This window comes from Protopterus annectens, chromosome 6.part1 (assembly GCF_019279795.1).
Source record: "Protopterus annectens isolate FY-2018-M chromosome 6.part1, PAN1.0, whole genome shotgun sequence".
Lineage (NCBI taxonomy): Eukaryota > Metazoa > Chordata > Ceratodontiformes > Protopteridae > Protopterus > Protopterus annectens.
Genome location: NC_056738.1, coordinates 252,619,917 through 252,644,231, shown reverse-complemented (window position 1 = coordinate 252,644,231; position 24,315 = coordinate 252,619,917). Strand labels below are relative to the sequence as shown.

At 38.1% G+C, this 24,315-nt stretch overlaps 2 protein-coding genes across 4 annotated transcripts in view; one reads left to right on the top strand and one right to left on the bottom strand.

The window, feature by feature from the left end:
- The window catches only part of MED18 (mediator complex subunit 18), an 82,452-nt gene extending 64,870 nt beyond the window's left edge, over positions 1–17,582 (bottom strand). The window contains exons 1-2 of one of the 3 annotated variants that reach the window (XM_044075680.1): positions 17,415–17,568; positions 14,789–14,969 (exon numbers count right to left, since the gene is read on the bottom strand). The gene's annotated coding sequence lies outside the window, so the exon portion shown is untranslated. Of the gene's footprint in view, positions 1–14,788; positions 14,970–17,414 lie in introns of all 3 variants that reach the window. The other 2 variants (XM_044075681.1, XM_044075683.1) reach the window with 2 other exon arrangements.
- Positions 17,583–17,719: 137 nt separating this feature from the next.
- LOC122805272 (breast cancer metastasis-suppressor 1-like protein) overlaps positions 17,720–24,315 on the top strand; it is a 360,358-nt gene continuing 353,762 nt past the window's right edge. Inside the window, exon 1 of the mRNA XM_044075361.1 lies at positions 17,720–17,967. The gene's annotated coding sequence lies outside the window, so the exon portion shown is untranslated. The remainder of the gene's footprint in view (positions 17,968–24,315) is intronic.

Sequence of the window (24,315 nt, the reverse complement as noted above, 5' to 3'; positions counted from 1 at the left end):
CGTACAATGGAATGCAACACTGTTGAGTTCTAGTCACTGCTCTGGTCTCGTTTAAAATCAGTGTTAAGAGATTAAAAGAATACCATCACTTCACACGATATTCACACCCTTCACTTCCGTTACCTAAATGTGTCCCTGAATGTGTACATAAGTTTATTGTGATGTAAATGCCCTATGAAATTGTGAGGTATAATAATGCAGAACATCAGCCAAACAGCTACATAAAACAAGGACAGTGAAAAATACCAGCAAGGAGACCTTTTACGGCTCCTTTAAAATGTAATACAGTAGACGTATTCTTAAGAGTGTAAGCATGACAAATACATTTACAAAAAAACAGAATGAGTTGCCTTTAACGTTGTGCAGAAAGAAAATTCCTACTTTAAAATAAATTAATTTCTAAAATTCCTAGTAATTTTACATCACCACCACCACCACCCACCCTTTTCTCCTTTTTTTTTTTTCCTACAAGGGGTTGGGGTGTCTTGTCAACTGTTGCCATCTCTCTTGATTCAGTACCACTCCCCTGCCTTTTTTAATATTCATACCCAAATGTCGCAGCCATTCTCTCATACAATCCAGTCATCTCTTTACTGGACGTCCTGCCTTCCTTGCCTTCTTCCCATCTCTCCCAAACTTTCTTCATCAAATCAGCTGTGTTCCTGCACATGTCAGAACCATGTAATCTGTCCTTTTTGATCTTCACTGCAACAGGCACTTCTTTGGCTTCTGCTCTGTTATCTTTTCTTCAATTGTCCCACAGTATGCATCCTATCAACCACCCCAGGCCCTTTTATCCATTACCTCTAGCTTTCTCAACTACTCTGCCCTCACAGCCTGGATTTCTGTGCCATAGAGAAGTACTGGTCAGACCACTGTTTTTTTTTTTTTTTTAAGTGCTTTTACATTCTTATTTAACTAAATGAGGTATACAGAACTTTTCATGATAAAGACAAATCAGAAAAAGTCAAAAAGTATGTCATTCTGTAATTCACCACTGAAAGCATAATCCATTAAAATGATATATTGTGTTTGGCAAACCTCACATAAACTTCAAAATAGCATAATATGGCAATCTAAGCTTCTTTTAGCTTTTCTCAAAGCAATTTGAACAAACAAAGAGGTTATTACCAGTAATAATTAATGATCTAGTGCTCTCATTATTTCAGGATTTATTTCCTGAAAATGCACCCAAGAAGATTCTTACTTGCATAAAAAAAGAGAACAAGTCTTACTAGAGGGTAAATCCGATTTTAACCAAGAATAAAAAGTGTTATTCTAAGCAATAAAATATCAGTTGACCAAACTCATCAGCACTCATAATATTATTATCACTATAGTACTTAGCAGCTCTCTATAGAAGACCATAGACTGAATTTTGCTTAAATTAATTAATAAAAGCCACATTAACGCCTATTCTCATAAAGTACCAGAATCAGGTTTGTAATGCCTTCAGAACCAAATGCAAACTATGACATACACACAGCAAATGACTTCAGCTGTTCATTTCCAGTGGTGTTTACAACTAATAGAAACAGCAAGGGTATAATAGACTGTTGTAATCCATATCTTGGCACAAAGGAGCAGATGCTGTACATAATACGTGCATATATTTTTTATTTAAAAAAGCTTTGCTAGCTATGTGGTTAAGTGTATATGCACTAGTTGCAGCTATTAGCATGACATGTAGTACACTCTACTGCTTCTGGAAAAATCAGATGGAAGACAGACATCATGGAGATTCAGCCATATCTTGCACCCCCCCCCCCCGTTATTTATCAAGCTTCCTGATGTGATACTTACAATGACAAATCTATAAGAAAACTGGAAATTGTTGGCAAATTCTCAAACTTATGTCATCATAATTAACTTTTGTTTGTGTAGAGTTGAACAAAGATGGCAAAATAATACACTCTCTTAAATTTTCTTCTACCACAAACGTAGGCATAAACAACTGATTAGTCCTGGAAGCCAGCCATCACTTTTATTTGAAAAATAAAACAAAACAGGTATAGAGGTTTGACAGAAAATCAACAGAGCTCCAAAATTCTTTCTGCAGATAAGATAGCCACTAAGAAAAATTCAGGATAAGAATGTTAACTCAGCCAATGCTGTGAATTCAAGTGTGTGTGTGAGTGAGTGAGTGTTGGGGGGTTGGGTATTTTCCCCAGCATAAACTAAACGGCCAGAGCTGGAGTCAGTAGAGTTGTAAACTTAAGTGCCTTAGCTTTACAGAACCCAGAGTCATTGAACATTGTTTTGTATGAAAACTGGAGAGGACTGTGAAATGTACCTTTATGATAGGACACAAATACCCAGAATCATAGAGAGAGAACCTAGTCAACTTTTCATCCATCTTTCGAGTTGATGTTCTCATGGAACACGGGACAGCAGAAACTATCCTATATGAGAAGTCATGACACATGGCTAAAAACAAAAATTGTCACAGATATGAGGTCAGCTTCAGGGCGGGTCAGTTTGCATGATCTTTCCTAAAACAGTAAGACAACAGTACCTTGACAGGAAAGAACCTGCTAAAGAAAAGGGAACCAAGACTTTAAAGACCAACAGTGTACAACCAAAGTAACTGTTGCACTGCATGGGCTGGTTTTCTGGATGAACCTCATTGTGGCAGGAAACACAGTGGAAAGACCTCTTGCATGAGGGTGCGCTAGAATATCCCTTGCCTGTCTTCTCGGAGAAGGTATCAGTGAGAAGAATTTGAGGTATTTGGAAGTGGTCGAAGGGAGAGGGGCAAAGATCACACACTGAGAAGTTGCAATACTGAAAATGCTCCATGTGGGGACTTAAGGAGGCCACAGTGTAAAATATTGGCCAGTGAACTGGTATGCGCTGGAATATAAAGCACCACTGAGAAGCTCATTGACTCAATCACCCAGTACCACACCTACATGACCTTCACAGTCTAAAGTAAAATTTCCACTCTGCTTGCCAACTTACCACACTAATACCACATTATCAGACTAGAATGAAAGAATATTCATTGGAAGAGAGACGGGAAAGGCTTGCACGGACAGCAGAACAACACTAATCACTAATTCACTGATGAGGAAAAAAGACTCCCGACACAGACATTTTGGACTGTTTACCCTTTCTAAAGCACCCCCACACTAATACAGATCCACTAATGATCATAACTGTTTGTGATTTTTGAATCACAACTAGATTACAACAAGAAAGATCAGGTCACTAAGCCAGAAGAAACTAGCTCACCCCGGATAGATTAAAAACATGTACTGGACTCACAAAATCATGTGGATGATTCTAATGCAAGTCTGGCAACAGGCATCATGAAAATAGATGCTGCCATTAACTCTGGAGCTTTATAAAGCACATTGCTGCCATTACTGCTTCGAAGGATGAGAGAAGACAGACTGAATGATTCAGAAACAACATCCTACCTAGGCTCAAAATGCCTCACAAATTCTGGTACTGAAAAAAGACAATGAATGTGAATTCCTGAACTGAGGGAATTGTGAGACTATGAAATTCACTGTCAATCTGAGGGAAAAGAACATGCTTAGTAGAAACTCCCTCTATGAGACACGACAAGACATTACCCGATCTTCAGAGAGCCAGTTACCCAGTCACAGAAACTGCTTGAATCCTGTCATCTTCAAGTAAGCTGCTATGATGGATATGCACTTACTGAAAAACCTGGAGACAGATGACTGATCAAAGTCCAAGGTCCACAAATGTTATCCTCAGAACTATGGACCTGAATGGAGAAATAGATACAGCAGCTTTAGATTTTGTATCCTGGAGTATACCCCTTCTTCAAAGGTACAGCAATGTACGTATAAGTAGCAAAGGTGTAGGGAGCACACAGCTGTTCATGCTGTGTGTAATGAGGCAATTCTGCCTCTTCTAAAAGCAAATTTTCCAATTCCTAGTTATTCTGACTCAACTGCAGTTTATTTTTCAAAGTGTTGGGACTTGCACGGTCTAGTCTCAGACATCTGATTGGAGACCCTATAGCAGAGGTTATTCCAAATGGACGCATCTGGAACTGGCAGTGAGTGGTTCCTATGCAGGAGCATAGAAGCTTCAAGATACTTCCTGAAAAACGTACTCAAACTGACTATGTAAACCTTTCATCTCCTATGTGTACACTAAACCTCTAACACTTACTCTTACCTATTCATATATAAAACCCAAGCTATGTTTAGGTAAATGACACTTTTCTCAACTGTGGTTATGTTTCTTCTAAATATAGCTTATTTTCTTGTTGAAAGTTGTAACTATTACTATAGTTAGATTTTTTTCTTTGATAATTATAACGAATATAATAGTTAAATGTTTTTCTTACCATCCTGTCTTAACATATATCTGTAATAATTTCAACTATGAATATTCTCTGTAACTTGTGGAGCTCTTACCCCCGGGCCTCTGCTGAAAATGGGTCCCCCACCCAGACGGTAAACAAAGTAAATAAAGATCAAAGAGTCTAAGAAGGTCCAAACAGCACATCCCAGGATGAAGTGTAGTCTGTCCATTCAGAAAGGACTCTATGGGTACATATGCATGAATGCTACAGAGAACTCTTGTCAATTCAATAACACAGTTGTCTCAGATGCAGAAGAACTTCCAGGATGGCTCACTTAAGGAGCTTGAGCATCTCTTTCCTTGCACTTTTGATAGGAGTGGGATGCTGGGAAAGGGTGAAGACAGAATCTGAGAGGGGGTAGGGGAACTTAAAGCATCAGCTCAGCATATCAACGAATACATTTATATTATTTACTGCCCTGAAACCAAGTCTTTGAATCTTTAAATTATTGTAGTGCATATATTTTTTATTGTTTTATTTCTTAAGATACCTCGTTTCCTTTTTCTTTTAAATTGCACATAACACAAGGCATTTCCTACTTTGAACCATGTAATCAGTTTAGATTATGATAATGCTTAAGATTTCTCCAACTTGTATTTCTTTAAAATTTCCTGATTTGTATTTATATGTACGAATATCTATTTGCTATTAGACAGGTCACATGACATTAACCTGGCTATTTTAACTATGGTGTATGTGGATTTCCTTTGGTTCTAAAGAAGTCCAGATAGTTTTCAAGGGACGAAAGCTCTTAAGCAAAATTTTATCCAATAAACGGCTGTTTTTTATCGAGCTCATCATCCTTTGGGATTGGTTTGCCGTCCGGCGAGCGTTCGTATTTATTATTCTACAGAAGGAAGGAGTTTGTGGAATATTTTCCTTCACCAATGCACACCCTAAGTGGACTTTTTTTTTTAATTTGGTTTTACATGAATCACTAGACTTTTTTGGCATTAGGGAAATCTAAATATTCTTCTCTCTTTTATTATTGGCAGTATGTTCATTCACTATTTGGTTTTACATGAATCACTAGACTTTTTTGGCATTAGGGAAATCTAAATATTCTTCTCTCTTTTATTATTGACAGTATGTTCATTCACTGAGAAATTAGTTACAGGAGTAAAGGCCTACTGAATATTTACAAGGGCCTTACCTCCATCAAAGACATTACTTTCCTTACTGACTATGAGATTTAATATGACAACATCTGGGAACAAATTATGTAAAAGCCTACTGAATATTTACAAGGGCCTTACCTCCATCAAAGACATTACTTTCCTTACTGACTATGAGATTTAATATGAAAACATCTGGGAACAAATTATGTATGCTTATTCTACCTTAGGTTATGGTATGTCTTTTTTCAGACTTGGGTAACTTTTCTGAGATAATAATAATACTTTATTATTCCTTGTTTTTTCTAATTTCACTGACTCAGTTTAATATGAACCCTTTTCCCTACCCTACTTTTTTTGGACATGACCAATTTTGTTACCTTCATGTAAGGTGCTACTTAAAGAATTAATATCTTGATTTATTTCATCTGAGTTTTGTATTTGTTCTGTTGAGTCACTGGACTGGTAAACAATATTGCCGGTTACTTTTATAGCATTACAAGCAGGAAATGTCACTGAAAAACCTGTCTAAACCAGGTATTTTCTCTGCAGCTTCATTCTGAACAGAGGCACCGTTTTCTAAATTTTGATTCATGTTCTCATTTCTATTTCCCTTAGCAGAAAAAGGTTGGGAATTCAGCTCCCTTTCCAAACTTTAGTCCTGAATATACCGATTAAATGCTTGCACAGCACCACATAAACATCTGTTGTCAGGAGAGTTGTTTTACTATGTAATATATAAACAAATGCCTTTTGAAATATGCTTTTGCACCTAATTAAATCATCTAATGCAAAGTCATAAAATTCTTCCATAACTGTACAATAACAAAAAATATCAGCAAACCACCAAGTACAGAATTCAAATACATGTCTGTAAAAGTTTAAAAGTAAATAATAGTTTGATTACTTTTGCATAAATGTAAATTTGCCTATGTCAAGTGATAATTCAATAAAGGTGTTTTAAAAAAAAGTAAATATAAAAAAGCAACTTTGTATATAATCCTATAGTCTACTCATCTGTTCTTTATTTTGTACAACTGTTATCTATATAGTAAAAACAGGTATGTATTGCTCTATAATGAATCACTATTCTTAATTCTGGTTTAAATCTTCACATTCTTAAATTGTACTTTGGATTTCAGCAACTATACTAAAAACTGCAGAACAATGCAAATATTAACCAAGCATTATACACAGAGGTATCAAGAACATCTTAAGACAGTTTAATACTATTATACCTGGCTCCATTGCAATGGATCACATTCCCCCTGGCTTCTGTAAAACCTCGTGTCATCATTATCTTAACTTTCTTGTCTCACACGATAATTAAGTTATCACTTCAATGGCCTTGCTGGACAGAGGCCCAGGAAACTAATTTAAAAGGGAGGTGAAAGCCAACACATTCTGGCTAGGCTTATAAATGGCCTTGGGCAGATAGCCTAGTACCTACCTATGAACCTACTACTTCCAGTGTCACTCACAGTTTATTCAATTTACTTATTATCAATAAGGAAGCAGCCTGCAACAGCAGGACAGGAAGCTGGCTCCTCACTCAGAAGATCAAAAAAGAATGCAGGAGATTAGCCGAAGACCTTGGAGACAAAGAGTTCAACAGCCCAGTCAAAGCCTTCCTGGAGGATATGCATCTACAACATAGAGCTGGAATTTTGGACCAAGAGTGGATGCAGCCATGAACTTCTTTTAAACATGGGCTACTGCCAAAATGCTGTACAGGCAGACTGCTTAAATGGTGAAGAATATTTGAAGGTACAGATTTTATTTTAAAAGCCAAATGAGCTGGTGTTTTTGTTTCCCCTTTTGGCCACAGCTGCTACCTCCACTGCTTCCTTGGATGTTATACAATTTCTAAATCACATAGAACAGTATCCATATGATGTTGTTCATTCATTTATTATTTGATAAGTAAAAGCTTCAGGAGAGGGACCTAGTGTCAGTAGTGTCACTGCTTGACAGAGGCACAGCAAAATAATAGGCATAGTTTTATTCAAACTAAAGGGGTGGCGAAAGCCAAATAACTATGGGCTAGGCTTACAAATGCCCTTGGGCAGATAGCCTAGTATGAACCTATGAACTTGAAGCTGAAATATGAACTTTGTAATTTTGCAAGACATACTGGTATCACACCTAAACTAGGTACAGCTCCTTAGTTACAAAATAATTTAATTTCAGATCAAAACCCTATACTGAATTCACAAGCATACCAAGATACAACTGTTCTTTAAAGGAGTGTAAACTGCTTTGGACACTGGCCCATGATCTAATGTAAACAATATATCAATGCAACAGTAATCTTGATATGTTTAAACAGCCACAGTACAGCAGTCACTGTCTCTCTGGTTACACAAATAAGGCATAAAACCGACTCCTTGGCAGGCATCATGAGCCCTATATGGAGTGCTGCTTAAAACATACTTCACATTCCTGGCACCACCTACACAAATTACAAGAATTCAAGTACTGAGATCACAAGGGCAGAAAGATCATGAAGGGAGGGTGGCTTAATGCCTACGGTGTTTGCCTTACAAACATAAGGTGCAGGGTTGGAGTCTCACAAGGGATAATTGGCTAGGCTTAAAATGGCTCGCAAGGGCAGTTAGCTTAGTACTAAACTATATAAACTATGAACTATAAAATAAAGTGAAATAGCATAAACAAGATAAAAGGCTGTTGAAAAATATGAACATTCATCTATGAATTCTCACAACATCAAAAAGCCACTACATGCATCAAAGCACTTCTGAATCAGAAAAGAACATTAACATTCTAGACTGATAGCGAATTATGGGTAAGGAGTTAAGAGCTGACATCCAAGGTAAGTTATGTGTACCAACCTGGTCCAATACTTTTCAAGTTAGTTCTTTATCTTTCTACAGCCAGTTATCTTTAATGTCAGACTTGACATTTCTTAATTTATTCCCTCAGTCTATAACCTTGCCCTCATTTTCCAGGACATGGCATTTGATTCCCCCTCCTTATATACATAATCACACATTAAAAAACTGGTACACTGAATTACTAAGGTTCTCATAAAATATCAGATACAAGTTAATACAAGCAGATCAAAAGCACTCACTCAGACATGGAAGCAAGCCCAAGATTTTACAAGGATACAATTTCCATTAGGTAGTTAATCTGCTATATCTGGGGACAGATTCATAGCTTTCTCCTGACCCAAATGTGTCTGCCATTCATTTATATAGTATTATACACTAAATACCAGGCAGTACAAATTCCATTTTTTCCCAGAAAATGCATGTTAATGAAAATCTGTCACGGTTTAAAAAGCTTCACTGATCTGCAGTCACTGCTTCTGGTTAATTTGGCATTATGTAATAGAGTCTTCATCTAAAAAGTAGAGAACTGTTGATAAATTAGTCTTATTTTCAGGAAACTCACCAGATATGCAATTTCCTTTGTTGACATCTGGTTTATCTATCTGAAAAAGTCCAAGTTTCTTAAGCAAAAAATACTGCATTGGCACCTATACTCTCTCCTGCTTTTACATATATGAAACTTATTTTTTATTTGAGATAAACACATGACAATTTTAATATGAGACAGGAAAAATAATCTTAGATAAGTTGTGCCCCAGAGTCAGCCTACCAGATATGCTTGGTCCAAAAATCAAGATTTTTTTTCTACTGCCATCTTCAAGGAGTGAGACTGCCATCAGTGATAAACTATCATTGACTTTCAGCTTTTCCCGGTTAGGGGTCGCCACAGCGGAACTCCGGTCCGCTCATGACTGGCTGTAGATTTTTACGGTGCCGAGTTGCCAGTCCGATGCCCAGCCTTCAAAGAAGGCACGCCCATTCATGCTTGCACCTACCTGCATGTCTTTAATGTCAATCGACCGCAGGGAGGGCATGCAGACTCCACAAAGAAGGCTCTCCAGCCAAGAATCGAACGGGAGAACCTCTTGCTGCGAGGCGACAACGCTAACCGCTGCACCACCATGGCCATTCCATCAGTGATAAACTAATTTCATTTAAAATTTGAAAACCTCACAGCTGTACAAATATTATTAACCAAGTATGGTCCAGGTCCTTGTAAAATACAATGGTTATTCATGGAAATGAGGTTGTGGAAGCTGCAGCTACAGTCTGACAGGAATGGTGAAAGTTTGCAAAGAATCACACCAACATTAATATATCTGAATCTAGTGGGTCTAATTCACAGCACAATTAGAGCTGTGCTGTACTCTATACACTCCATATGCATTTAAGTTTTAGCATTATACAACGTAGAAATAAAATGACTTTCCTACCTGCCCATTTTCCAAACACAGCTTCAGAATTGTTCTCCCTGACTTCTATACTCACCCATCTCTGAATCTCCTAATGACTCATTGTTCCATAACCAAGGTGGGCCTCACGGTTCCTCAGAAAATGGACCTCAAAAGTACTCAATTGTTTAGACCCAGGAAGACAGAGATTGGATGAGGAACAATAAACCTGGATCCTGAAAACTGTCAATTTACCTAAGTGTGGAGACAGTTAGTGCACTGATGTCAGGATGCTATTGCTGTTCCCTTGTATTAGCTTCAGATGTCAGGTGAGGCTCCTAGTTCTACATCAGAGGTTGCACAGGCATCGAGCTCCAAGTTATTCCCCCTTTTTGGATGAGGAACAATAAACCTGGATCCTGAAAACTGTCAATTTACCTAAGTGTGGAGACAGTTAGTGCAATGATGTCAGGATGCTATTGCTGTTCCCTTGTATTAGCTTCAGATGTCATGTGAGGCTCCTAGTTCTACATCAGAGGTTGCACAGGCATCGAGCTCCAAGTTATTCCCCCTTTTGGGATAGGACATATGGCCACTGACCACTTCATCATATCCCCTGGTCACCCCACTGGTGACAATGAGTCCATACCTCACATAGTGTAGACTGAAGTGCAGGCGACCTGTCTCTGAACCTTTGAGCTGGATCCATACATATACTTTTGAAATTTTCATTCATATAAGCATAGCAAACACTTAAGGGAAGAATAGCTTTACAGTCTCTTTCCTTTGCCACAACCTTTTTAAACAGGAGTACAATGTCATATGCCTCACTAAATTATTTGATATTTTTTTTTATCCTGACTAGAAACTGAACTGAAGCCACATACAGAGCTAATCCATACACTGGAGATCTGTGAAGATTTTGTCAAATATCAGAAACGAAGAGCTGATGCAAGAGCCAATTTCCCTTCCAAAACAAAAACAATGGAGTAATGGAAGCTCTTCACAGTCTGTAACAAATGGGGACTTCTGAAAAAGTAACCTTCATGGTCTACACAAGATAATGAAATAACAATAATTAGTATCCTTCCACTGGAAATAGGCATTTAATAATACTTCACCCTGAATAAGATTAGACAGCATTTACCTTGGAATATATGCGACTGTATCAAATAAGCTTGCTCAGAACTGTTCCCTTCTTGGTAATATTTGGGATATGGATAAGGTAATTATACTATTGAAGAAATTTTTGCTTAACTTTCAAAGACCCAGAACAGGAATTATTTACGGCTCCAAGTAATAATGGCATGCATGTTTCTTCCAAACAAGAAGAACAACATGCAAGTCTTCCTAGCATACTAATTTTAAAACTGTATAAAATATATTCTTAAAGAACCTTACCCAGTGGAGAATTTCTAGCTGAACTGTATTATTCCAATATGGTAGTGTGAGTGACTACTTAAGACTGTGTCCCTGGTTTCTATACTGCTCTCCTGATTAACTGCAGAGATAACCTACTGCAAATTCTAAAAGGGGAGGTCTTTCTTTATAAGTCCCTCAATGGTTCAGTAATATATCATTAGCAAAGTGACACCGTGGCTTGTTCTCTTTACTGTCAGATATCAATAACCTATTTCATAAACAAAGGACTTTGAACTTCTGTCACATTAGGTTTTAGGGTCAAGTTGTTTTAACTTACAGTTAAAAAGGTGAATGCCTGGTGTAATTTATATTACATGAACTGGTACTTCGGGTTTCAGATGTAAGAGTGAAAAATGAGTATATAAAATTGCATTATTGTGTTCTTGGGATACTGGTCACCCAGTAATCCGAGCACAGGAAGTAAAAACAAAACTATTATAATTTTGGGTTCCAAGTGGGTATCACTGTTCTACCATATTCACCCTACAGGAGCTCACCATGGTCTAAATGCTCCTCCCGTCTCGTGATGGTGGCCGCTGAAAGCTCCTGAATACAAAATATGCATGGAGAAAAGAAACCTCCTGTATCATCCCAAAGAGGTACTTCCTAATAGAATGGCACTACTCAGTCCAAAATGGTCTTCCTGAACATTTCCTCATCACTGTCTCTGCACTATATCACTAACATATTATCCTCTACTTTCAAAAGCAATGGCAAAATCATGTAAAGACTATTTGGTATTTACATTCTCTATCACATGGCTTGAAATGTGACTGAAAAGATCTGTTACTAACTTCTATGCGCAGTTAATAACCAAAGAAGAGGAAGGCGGCAGCACGAGAAAAGTGACTACAACTGCTGCATATCTGATTTTACTTTTAGTAGCTGTTACTCAGCTAATATAATAAGCATCAATCAACTTTATACCCACAAGCAACAATTGTAAGAGGAACTAATGCAGTAATTTCCTCACAGAATGACCAAGAGTGCCAAACCCAGTTCAATGTGGCTTACTCAAAAGGCACTAAAATTTTATATTAACAATATCAGCAATTAGGGTATGAAAAGAAATTACAATATAACAGGGAAGAAACAACCTAATTAAACATCAATTACAAAGCAGAAACCAGCAGACAAATTAATCCAATTCATAGGTGGAATTTCTCCTACTTTGGAGATTCTATATACCTGGCCTTAAGTCTAGAAGACTAGTATCTCATCAAAGGGTATCATCTAATGATGCTTCAGTTTTCTTGGAGGACTTCAATTCCCATATGTGAGACAACAGAAACACACGTAGGAATGTGATTAGTGGCATGGACTGCTTGATCTGAACCCAAGTAACAAAATGTTAATGAACTTTCATGCTAAATTGTAGACTGTCCATAACAAACACTATGTCCAAAATCATGGGGCAGCTTAAGTTTGATAAATAAAAAAACTTTTGCTAAAGGCTGATGACAGTCTTTGCAACTGTCACCTAACCTGAAGCCATATGTTGCTTGCACTCAGGTCAGGAGGGTCTTATGCTGTCAAATGCACGCCACCTGATGTTGAGCTGTGTCACATGGCTGACGTGGCAGATGGATTGTCACAGAAAACCTAACTTGAGTTTTCAGAAACACGTCACCTTATTAACCACAGGTCAGGAATATGGAGTCCAAATAGACTTAGATCAAAATTTGTGTATGAAAAAGTGACAAAGACCTGTGATAGAAAGATGGTCAGTGCTTTTCAATGTCATGACCCTAGGACATGACAGAGGTGACAAAAGAAGCTAACAAGATTAGCAAGGAGCTGGGGTAAGAGTATCTTTGACAAACAGGTACTGATAGAAGACCTTAGCAATAGTGGCAGTCTCTGAAGCAAAGGCCATTGTTACAGGAGAAATGTGGAAAGGCAACAGAAAAAAATTACTGAAAGCCTCAGAAAGGGTTTGCAACCCCCACTTGATTCGTGAGGGTATGTTCATGCAGTTCATGCTAAAAGTCGGTAAAAACTGACTGACTGGAAAAACTGATGGGTAGTGGAAGCAGCACTTTTGAGGAACTCCAGAATCCAGATGTGCTCTCCTTAGAAGAGGCAGTAATAAAAGCAAATGATGGGACTGCACTCATTTACACAGACAGATAAGGCCACTGCAACAACTAAAGCAATCCTCCATAGGCAGGGTGGTGGGAATGTAGAAGAACCATCTGTTAAAGCTGAAGGTGGTGAATACAGTTGAGGTGCTACAATCAATGAACCTTTTCAATATAACATGGAAGATGGGGACAGTATATCAGGAATGGCAAACTGGGGTGATGGTCCTTGTGTGGAGATTAAAATGTTAAATGGAGATGCAGCAAGAAAGATAAATGTAAATGAGATAACCTGCAAGAAAGATAAATGTAAATGAGATAACCTGCAACTGTTTTCCTGTAAAAATGCAGCAAGTGTAAAATGTGAATGAAATGCACACAAACTAGAACTGCTTAATGTGAAAAACTATATGGAAATGTCTGTAGAGAACATGTAACTGTTTACTGGAAAGCTACAAAACTACAAAAGAGCAACACTGAAAAACTGCACCTTTTTTCCTGTGGGGTAGGGAAGTCAGAGACATACAGTCAAACCCTTACAACGACAAGACTTTATGTTTAATATAAGACACTTCCTGTGTATGGGACCTTTCCAAAAAATCTATTGTTTGAAGTTAAATTTTGACTGACAAAGAATGAAAATGCTACATACTCCTTTTCTTGTGTGTGTGTGTGTGTGTGTGTGTGTGTGTGTGTGTGTGTGTGAGAGAGAGAGAGAGAGTGGGGTATGCTTGAAAAACAACTGCTCAAATTCCATACCATCCAGCTCTGATTAATCCTTGTATATCCCTCCAAAAGTCAGGTGGTGTGACCCTTTCTTTCCAGTGAATCCTGGAGCAGAATCTATTTTCTACTCAGTCATATCTTTCATGTATTTGCTTGAAGACAAACAACTGCTTTGCCTGTAGGAGTACATTCCTACTTTGATTGGTATATTCTACACTACAGATATTAGTAACTCTCTGTAGCTACAGGTTTGGGTTAAAATTGCCTAGATAAAACAATTAGCATGTTCCTAAATGCCCTCTGTCTGTTGAGTCATTTTACATTTCTTTGTGCAATATTGTACTTTGTGTGCGTGCACGCATGTGTGTGTGTGTGTGTGTGTGTGTGTATGTGTATGTGTATGTGTATGTGTATATATATATATATATATGCATAATGTATACTCAAATTGTATAACCTCATTTCCTTTAGTGAGGAATTTAATTTAACTTGAAAAATTTGCAGTTGGTCATTACTTGACATAAAAATATTGTTCTGTTAGTGGGACTGATTGGAAAACTGCTTGGCAAGCTACAATAAGATTTTATATTTCAGTTGGCTGATTTTTTAAGACAGGTACATTAACTGGAAACTTCGGTATGCTAGACTAATCGGGTGGTGTCAATTTACTACCAAAAAGCCAAAAAGGGTTATAGCACTGAAACATAACAGTAGCCTCTTCTGGAAATTAGTGTGTTTGTGAGTGAGAGAAACAGAGACAGAAAGGAGACAGACAGACAGAGAACAACAGACAAATAATGTAATTTAGCTGAATTACACTTACTGTTGAAAAGATAGCACTAGAACTCACCAGTCTCAGAGGGAGATCAGTGGGAAGTCTGAGGATGTTCACCGTGTGGCCTTATTTGGGTGTGGCTGTTGTGGACCACAGCTCAAGGCAGAAGTGTACTTTTGCAGCCCAACTTCGATCAGCTATTTGTCCTTGCATTGATACGCCAGGGTTCAGAGTAATTTACCAATGATTTGGGACACTGCATACAAAAAAGTAATAATGATGGTAATCAACATATTTTCTATTATTTAACTCCGCAGCTAACAGCAAACATGGATATTCAGTAATTTCCTTCACTCTTTTCCTTCATCTTACTCAACATGCATCCCATTACTGCACTAGCACACAGACACCACAGAAATACATAAAACTCCACAAACCTAACAAAAGTGCACATCATGACATCACAACAATCTACCCACTGCATAGCTTATCCATCAAATCCAAATCCACAGTCCGTAGTTCTGCACAACCATACATCAAGAGACTACCACTACCCCCAAGCCTTAAGGTACTGTAAAATCAACACATTCACTATCCTTGTATTGTATATCAAAGACTTATTATTTAATGTTGTATATTCACATCCATGACCCATTATTACAATCACACCTGCCCATTCCTCACATCAGAGAAGAATATCTGAAGAAGCATACATAATAAACTTCCATATCATCTTCCTGGCTACTTCAGTGCCAACCACATAGTCCTGCAATTTCCAAAACACATGAAGGTATATAACAAATCTTTTACACTGTAACTTTATACTCGTCTTTCTTGTATTCAGCAAATTATGTTAAAAATCATCTTCGCCAGATAAATCACAAAGAAATAGAATGATGTATTGTTTCTGCTGTATCATTCCCAGGTTTTTCATTGACAAAACCATGTATGGCTGATAACAGAGAAAACACAGAGGCTGAAAACTCTACTGCAATTATTCTGTGTCAAAAGTGGGACATTCAGTAAAAGATGTTATTCAAAGGGCTGTGGACATTACACGTTATGGAAAAACATTTATTTACACATTTTTACAAGAAGCATCACATATAAGAGAAGTATAACATACAAAAAAAAATCAAATAATACTTTTTACTAAAATGTCACCAAGCAATGCAATATTTCTTCTGTACAGCCGCAGCAGTAAAATGTAGCCCTATCCATGAAGATTACAAACCTGCATGCATAAGTGCAACAAATGTAAACAAGAAATTGTGGTGATGCGAGACAAAAAAAAAAAAAAAACAGGACAGTCACCTCTGTAACAGAAATATACCCACAAAAATGTATCATCTATCAAACAGTACGATGACTACCTAGAGGACTCAGCATTTTACATCGAGGCAGCACACTGGTGCCACAGGAAGTTTTTCACCTCACAGCAAGTGGTTATTTGGTTTGTTTCTCAGCTGGTGTGCCTTCAATCTCTCCAGTGTTTGTGTGGGTTTTCTCCTTGTACTCTGGTCTCCTCCCACATTCCAAAGACATGCAAGTGGGCAGATTGGACACTCTAAAATTGGCCATTGATGTGAATGCTATGAGTCGAATAGAAAAAAGTGGCAGGACTAGCCACCCGGTGTGAACACTGTCTCTAGATGATGGTCATGTACTGCCCTGACTTCATGTGCAAAAATGGAACATGCTGGAGGGACAGATTCATAACCCAGAGGCTCCCTTCACTCTGGACTAAAATCCCAGTCCAGGTTAGGCAGAGTCCCTCATTGACTCTCTTCAAGAGGAATCTTGATGAGTGGATGGGAGATCGTAGGTTTACCCCAGGTATCACTTCTGTGTCACTGTTAGACAGAGGCACAGTATACTAACCTCGAAAAAGGGCATAGCAAAATTAATTTAAAATGGCTGGCGAAAGCCAAACATACTCTGGCTAGGCTTATAAATGCCCTAGGGCAGATAGCCTAGTATGAACCTATGAACCTAAAAGGAGGGTTAAGAATGGATGAATGTAGGCCCAGTAAGGCATTGTAAGCTAACCTCTGCTTTTAATTTATTATACATACAGCTACTTTTTACGTCAGAATAATGTTGAAAATTGTTCTAGTGGCACTTGCAATGTTCTACATATGGACTTTAACTCATGAATGTTCCCTACAAGTAATCAAAAAGTTCAGTAAGACTACCCCGTAAAGCACGTTTTAATATAATCTGATAGATACTCAAAAACAATAACGGGTTTTCATTTTTTTCTACAGACCGTAATGTGCCAACGTTGCTAAAAAGTGGTGGTGCCTATGAAATGCTGACAGCAAATGGCCCGCCTGATTCGTGTTTAATTCAGACCAATATTATTCTATCCTACAGACAAAGCACCAAACGCTGTTGCAAGAACATTACGGAATAAGACAGAGAAGTTGCAAAACATTTAAAATGCAGACTAATTAAAAATGACCAACTAGACTCTTCGTAGGCTAGCAATATTGTTGGTAATAAATCAGTACCACTTCAAAGAACTCGCGTGTAACAAGAGACGCCTACATATTACTTTGTCACTGACAGCAGCAACACATCACTAGCTTAATTATAACAGACTCTACCAAACACAGCCATTCCAAAAAATAATTCAGCATACTTATTCAAACAGATACCAAATAATGCTTTAAAACAATCATTTTAACAAATATCTTACGCAAAATTCGAATTACATCAGAAGATAAATGTTTCTGGCAAATGAAAATAAGTTAGTTGCAGCAAAGGGCAGATATTTGGACATGCGCAGTTAGTTCTGATGGAACCAAAAAACTCAACGAAGTTCCCAAGCCATTGTTAGTTTTAAGAAACTTCTTTTAGCGAGTCTCGCATAACTTGTAAAATTTCATGGGATTAACTGACACATTAATGAACTGCATCTGCACTGTGATGCAGCAGTGACTTTAAAACAATCAATCATTATGTCTTTGTTATTCTAGGTTGTTTAATGAGAAACCGATTACTTGGGAACACTCAACCGCTACTGGACAGCTGTAGTACTTCCGGTCCACACCGAGCTTCCGGACCTAGTTTTAGCCAAATCGGGCAATTTGGATGTGAAACTATTAATCTACTCCATTGAGGACTGTACATCAGACTACACCATTAACAATAAATAACGTTTTCTAAATTTCGCTGTCTTTTTAGGGGTGATGATGTTTTAAGGTGGATTTCCAGTTCCCCGAAAAGTTGGAAAACTGAATAATTGGCAGGTCTGAAACTTTTCCAGGCCTATTATGTGATATAGTCTGTGTATTTTGTGTTAAGTTTCTTTTCCGTGGTTAGTTACAAGCTACAAAATAGTTTTAGTTTTAGAAGCAACACCAACTGCAAGTACCATACTCCCAACCTTGACGTTTTTGCTGTAGTGGGTGGGTGTATATAATATTGCCAAACAAGTGTCGTTATGTTGCAATGTGGAGTAGCATAAGTCTCAGTTCATTGAATGTATTAAATATAATTAACACACTGAGGTCTATTGGGAAATTAAGTTATACGCTTGTCTATGAATTGAGTTTTTACTCCTGGATTGAAGTTCAGGAATTTTGAGAAAGTAGCTTTGCCAGTGTGTTATTTAAGACACAAAGGCTCGATGTAAAATAGTATGTGGGCAGTAAAGCAAAACGTGTTCCATCGCTAGACCAATTTGCCGTGTTTTTGTTAGTAAAACTAAATCCAAATACAACGGGGCACCCGTTCTCGTAGACTCCATTTAGTGTAGTTCTCAGAGAAGATGCAAGCAGGGCTACTAATTTTAGTTTTAGAACATTAAAAGTTTATTGTGGCTTTTTAGTCAAAGCTTTTATTATTTGGCTGCGCTAACTTGAGATTTGGTATTGGTAGATCTTAACATTCAATTAATTTAGAATGCTAGTGCTTAGGATCAAAAACTTAAACACATTTAAATAAATATTTCAGTGATAAATTGATACGTATTATTTTAAATAATTTCACTGTTAAATTGTTGCTTTTATTTCCTGTAGGTTATTAAATGTGATAACATGTATGTGCTGTTAATGTTTGCGTGGGTGAGCTGAACCCATTAGCTGGTCCCGGACAATATTCATTTATGTGAGCACTTTGCCTGATATAAATGTTAGGCATTGAATACCACAAATAAAAATTGTAGCACTAAAACATTGGAAATAATGTGTTAGTCTTTTTAAAAGGTTTCATTTAGATTTGTGAAAGACATTGAGTTTATGATATGTATAAAGACTTGTCTACTTTGATGTTGCATTATCTTGATGTGGGGATAATAGACGTAACCTGGAGCTATAATCACTGACTGGTATTAGAAAAACTAAAAAAAATTACTTTATTTTGTAAATTGAACTTATTACTTTTTCTGTGTAATGGACTTGGTAGTTGCTGATTTTAATACTTTCCTTATGTTTTCTGTTACTTGTAATAAAGATTTTATTTTGATGCGTTATTGGGCAGAGGTCATGGAAGTGAATATTTGCCACTTTAAGCCACAGCTTATGTTAACACATTGTTTGTATACAGTTGTGAATTCATAGGTTCGTATGTCATTACTAGGCTAAAGGCACAATAGTGTTTACAAGCCTAGCCAGTAACACTCAGAATATGACAATATTTTATCTTAATTCCCCAGATATGGGATGGGGTAGTATCTAGGTAGTGGATTTTTGGGTGTTGGAGCCCTGACTCATTTTACAGACTACCTCTGTCCATAAGAGACATGAGCAGTGCACTAGGAGTGAGTTCCCCATCCATTTATTCACATTCTTTTTGAAGAGAGTGAGGGATGAGTGTTGCTTTATGAAGATGGGAAGTTTATTCTATAGATGAGGTAGCCTTTGGGATACAAATTTGGCTCTCCATCAAGTTCTGTTACACTCGCGGTTCAGGTCCATGGAATGTGTTACCCTTTTATAATTTTTTTGCGAGTATGTAACATTTTCATCAAGGCTGAATCAAACAATGCATTGCAGGTCAGCATAAATCCCGTCTCAATAAACAATATCATACAGAGAATAGGAATAGGGCTTTTAGTCGGTCTGCATAAGACATCCTTTTTTTTTTTTAAAGTAAGAATCCTCTGGGGCTGTTCCAGTAGGTGTAAATGCCTGGTTAGGTACATGCAGAAGGGAGCATTGTACTTGATTATAGGGCCTGTTGAGGACAGAGTACAATGGCCCATTGACTTCCTTTGATCTTGATGCCATGCCTTTACTTACAAGTTGCACCACATAGAGGGATTTCCTCACTCCTGTAGCTACCTGGTGGTCAAAGTTTAGGTTACTATCTTTCTGTGTTCCTAGGTCCCTCACCAGTGGGTCTACATTTAGGGGTGTGCAATCAGTATAATTTGCAGGGATATCTGTTGTATAAGTTTTCTTGCAAGTATGTAGCATTTAGGTTCAGACTACGGTTTTGGCACCAGTCATTTGTCAATTTCAGGTCTGTTTGTAGGATGTCAACATCATTTGGCGATTCAGTGATTGCTCCCAGTTTACAGTTATCAGCAAACTTGGTGAGCCAGAGGCACCCAACACTGGTCTTCATTTCAGAGAAGTATGTACCAAACAGGAAGGGTCTCAACACTGTGGTACACCACCAGTGACAGGTTTCTTATTGGAAGTAGATTGATGTATCTGGCCAACATGTGCCCTGTCAGTGAACCAGTTGGCTGTTCATCTGATGATGTAGGTGTTTATGCCTAACTCGGTATGTTTATCTATGGGGGGCGGAATCATGTCAAAAGCTTTGGCCAGGTCTAGATAAGTGGTGTGTGCTGTTTTACCTTCATTCATGGCCCTGGTGGCTTTCTGAAATAAGTCTTCCAGAAACAGGCAAGACCTCTCTTTGACAAAGCCAGTTGGGTATGATTGAGTTTTTGAAGAGTTCATGTGTCATTATTGATCAGGCCCATGATAATTCTCTCCATGGCTTTGCAGATAAGATTGGTTAAGCTTATGGGTCTGTAGTTCCCTGGGTCAGTTAATGGGGCCTCCTTGTGCAGAAGGACAATTGCTGCAGTCCTCCATTCTTCTGGGACTAAGCCATTTGGAGGCTGTGGTTAAAGAGGGCTTCTAGTGGCCCTAATAGATTCTGTTTTAAGCTGTTGAAGTATCCTGGAATGTTGTCGGGACTCATGGAGGCTGTGTTTTTTGGCTTTAGCAAGCACAGTAAGGACCTGTTCCCTCGTAATGACTGGTAGGGGAATGGTTGTGGGTATTTCTTTGGGTGTGGTAGGAGGTGATGGAGGGGAGAAGTTTATACCGGACTTGTTGACCAGCAGGTTTGCTGTAGTTTCAGGCTGGATATAAGTGTTCCCATTCATGATTAACTTGGCACATTGCTGATTGTTTTCCGGGTGAGGTAATGAACATAATTTTAAAAAAGCCACTACATGGGACAGTCTTATCCCATGTTAAACTGGTCATTTTTATTGAAGTTGCAGTGCTTTCTGTATTGCATAAATACATTGTTAGTGGTGTTTCTGTAGTGCAAGCACACTGCTGCTGTAAATAGCAGCATGAAGCTGCATTACTATAAACTGACAATCTAATTATAGTCTGTTGATTGCACAGACACTATAGGAGCTATGGGTGCACAGTTCCTCTCTTGTACATCAGCTGACTGGATGCCCATTAAAGAGTAAGCAGACCTGCTGTTTGAACTGAAGCATCCTGACTACTTTCCAAAATTACTTCACTGGCTTACCACAGAGATTGCACTCTCCTTACTCGGGTCACAAGTAAATGTTGCCAAAGTGATACAGAGACCAACAAAACCCAGTGACCATTCGTTTCTCATCTCTGTGATGTAGAACAGACTGTTTACATCATTATCTACTCTGCATCTAAATGTTTTCATAGAAATTTCAAGACAGTTTAGTCTAAAGACCATGTGCGCTTTACTAGAACCCACCCGCAGGCTTATCAGGAGGAAGAGGCCAGTTAATCCTGGTCTAAACTTGAGTGCACCCATCCAGGGTTAGTGTGAAGGATGATATCAAAACACATTGTTAAACCTGTGGAGGAAGAAGTTTATTCCAGAGAAGGAGTGTTATGAATTTATGTGCTATGAATTTCTCCATCACGTTCTGCTTTTTTTTAGTATTCGCTGATCTGTTTGACTTTTTGAACTGTACGCAAAGGGCCACTGGACCTGTAACAGCTCATCAAATAAGGTGTAGATTCCCCCCTGAGATGAATGTTACACAGAATACAGGAACAGGACTATCTAGTCTGTCTAAGTAACTAAGGTTCTTTAGACCAGAAATCTTTTTTGACGAGTACCTGTGGGGTTTCTCATTGCATGTCTAACAGAAACTCCTCTTTCATTTAGCCACTTTAGTAATATTCATAGTTAAGGCCAAACTACTTACATTGCCTTAGTGCAGCTTTCAGTGTTATTATTTTTGCACTATTGAATGACTTTATTTTTTATTCAATTTTTAATGGTCCCAGCCACTTTTCAGTCATGACATGGGCCACAAGGGCAGGGGTACATATGAGACAATTTAAAGTAGCCCCTCCGTGACCTTGTTTTTGAGAGATAGGGAGATATCGGAGGGAACATCAAAGCTCTATCATGGGCTGTTAGCAGAAGTTAGAATTTAGCTGTGGACCTTGGAGCTATGATGCAGAGATCTTAATATCGAGCTAGCCATGCTGCCTTGTAATTGATTTGCATAGTTCTTTCCTGATATGATGATTGTAGAATATGTCTGGTATCTTATGCTAATATCACTGTAAACGTCTGCCATTTTGTAGTTTTCTTAGCTTTGCTTTTGTTAGATTACTGTTTGCAATTTTCTGGTATCACTGGTTACATGCATTAACTGATTTTCATTTTTAGTAGCTCTTTAAGTATTACTGCTGTTTTCAATAATTTCGTTTGACAGTTTATAGATATGTACTTACGTAGCTTAATATGCACTATTTGTATCTTAATAGTTGGCTTGCATAGCCAAGGCAATGGGTAAAATAGGTCTACACAGATCACTTTATGATACTTCTAAACATGCATAAATAAATAGCTGCTTACAGTCACATACCCCCCCCCCAAAAAAAAAACAAATTTTGAATAGTTTATTGAGCAACTCCCTGATATGCCTGATTTCATCAAAACAGAATGTTATTTTACAGTTGTTCCATTGCTCTTGTTGGATAGCATAGCTGCTACAGATCGTTTTTTGACTCCGTCAGCCCGCAAGACACAGTTTTTAATTTTCATGCTGACCTGTGAGCTTTGTTTGGTTAGTTGGCTTGCTGAGAAATGCACAGTAGGCAAATGAAAGTAGACTGAATCAAGTCCTGCACCTTGGGCACATGAAACAGCCCATTAACAGCTCAGAGCTTCACTTCTCTGCATGCAGTGACAGACAGGTCCTCTATGCTAACATGCAGCAGCTAACAGTTTTCTTCACTTTTAAAATGTACTTTTTTGCCTAATCTTCACTGCAGTTGAAATACTCCACTGCCCAGATAAGGGAAATGAAAGGCCTGTTAAATACAATAGCATAATTGTATGACTTTGGCACTAAAGTTTGGTATAACTGTATCCAAAAACTGCATGATGTATTTGCTCTTTTTTTTGTTGTTGAAATTGTTTGAGAACTTATCGTCACTATTTTCATAATTGGTGCCCACAGGAAACTGCTTATCTAACTTTGCTCCTTCCTAACGTATATGGTGTTGAAGAGGGCTCAGTGTCTGTTATTCTAAAAGTGTATTAATTCTGGTTTAAGCACTTGGGCTTTCAGGCCAGTTATTTTACATTTAAGAGGGTTCGTGGTCTGCACTCTTGTGGGAGGAGAGGCTGGACTCTGCCCTTCTGAGCTGGGAATTTCTGGTTAAAGGCTTATAGTGCATGCATATCTGAACTGCTTCTTACTGAAGTTGGTGCGCCTTGTTTGCTGTGGCATAGACTGGATTCGGGCCTGCTGGATCTAGCTTTGTTTGTGTAACTTGAGCACTAATCCAGACATTCTCTAAAGTATTCAATTGTATTTATTACTGCTTGGTTGTAACTTGATTAAAGTGTAGCTATCATTCTAAGTCTTTTGGATTAAGCACTTGGGCTACAGACCAGTTGTTTTACATTAGGAAGGTTTGTGGCAAGCACTGTGGTGGCAGGACAGGTAGCTTTCATCCTTCTAAGTTGGGAACTGCTGATTGAGAGCCCAGTGTCCAAGTGTATTAGTTCTGGTTTAAGCACTTGGGCTTCAGGCCAGTTATTTTACATTGAGAAGGTTCGTGGTCTGCACTCTTGTGGGAGAAGAGGCTGGACTCTGCCCTTCTGAGCTGGGAATTTCTGGTTAAAGGTTTATAGTGCCTGAATATTTGAACTGTAGTGTAGCATAGACTACATCCAGGCCTGCTGAATCTAGCTTTGTTTATATGCTTGTTGTTTGTTTGCTTGTTATTTCCCTGGAACGCTAATTCCACCTAATACACGGCTTCTCAGCACTTCTGTGGATCACTAGTGATATCTGCATTGCTTACTGTACTTATTTCCTTGTTTCACTTGAAAGAAAGTTACTGTTTGTCGTTTTTTGCATTTAGTTACTTGTAACACATTGC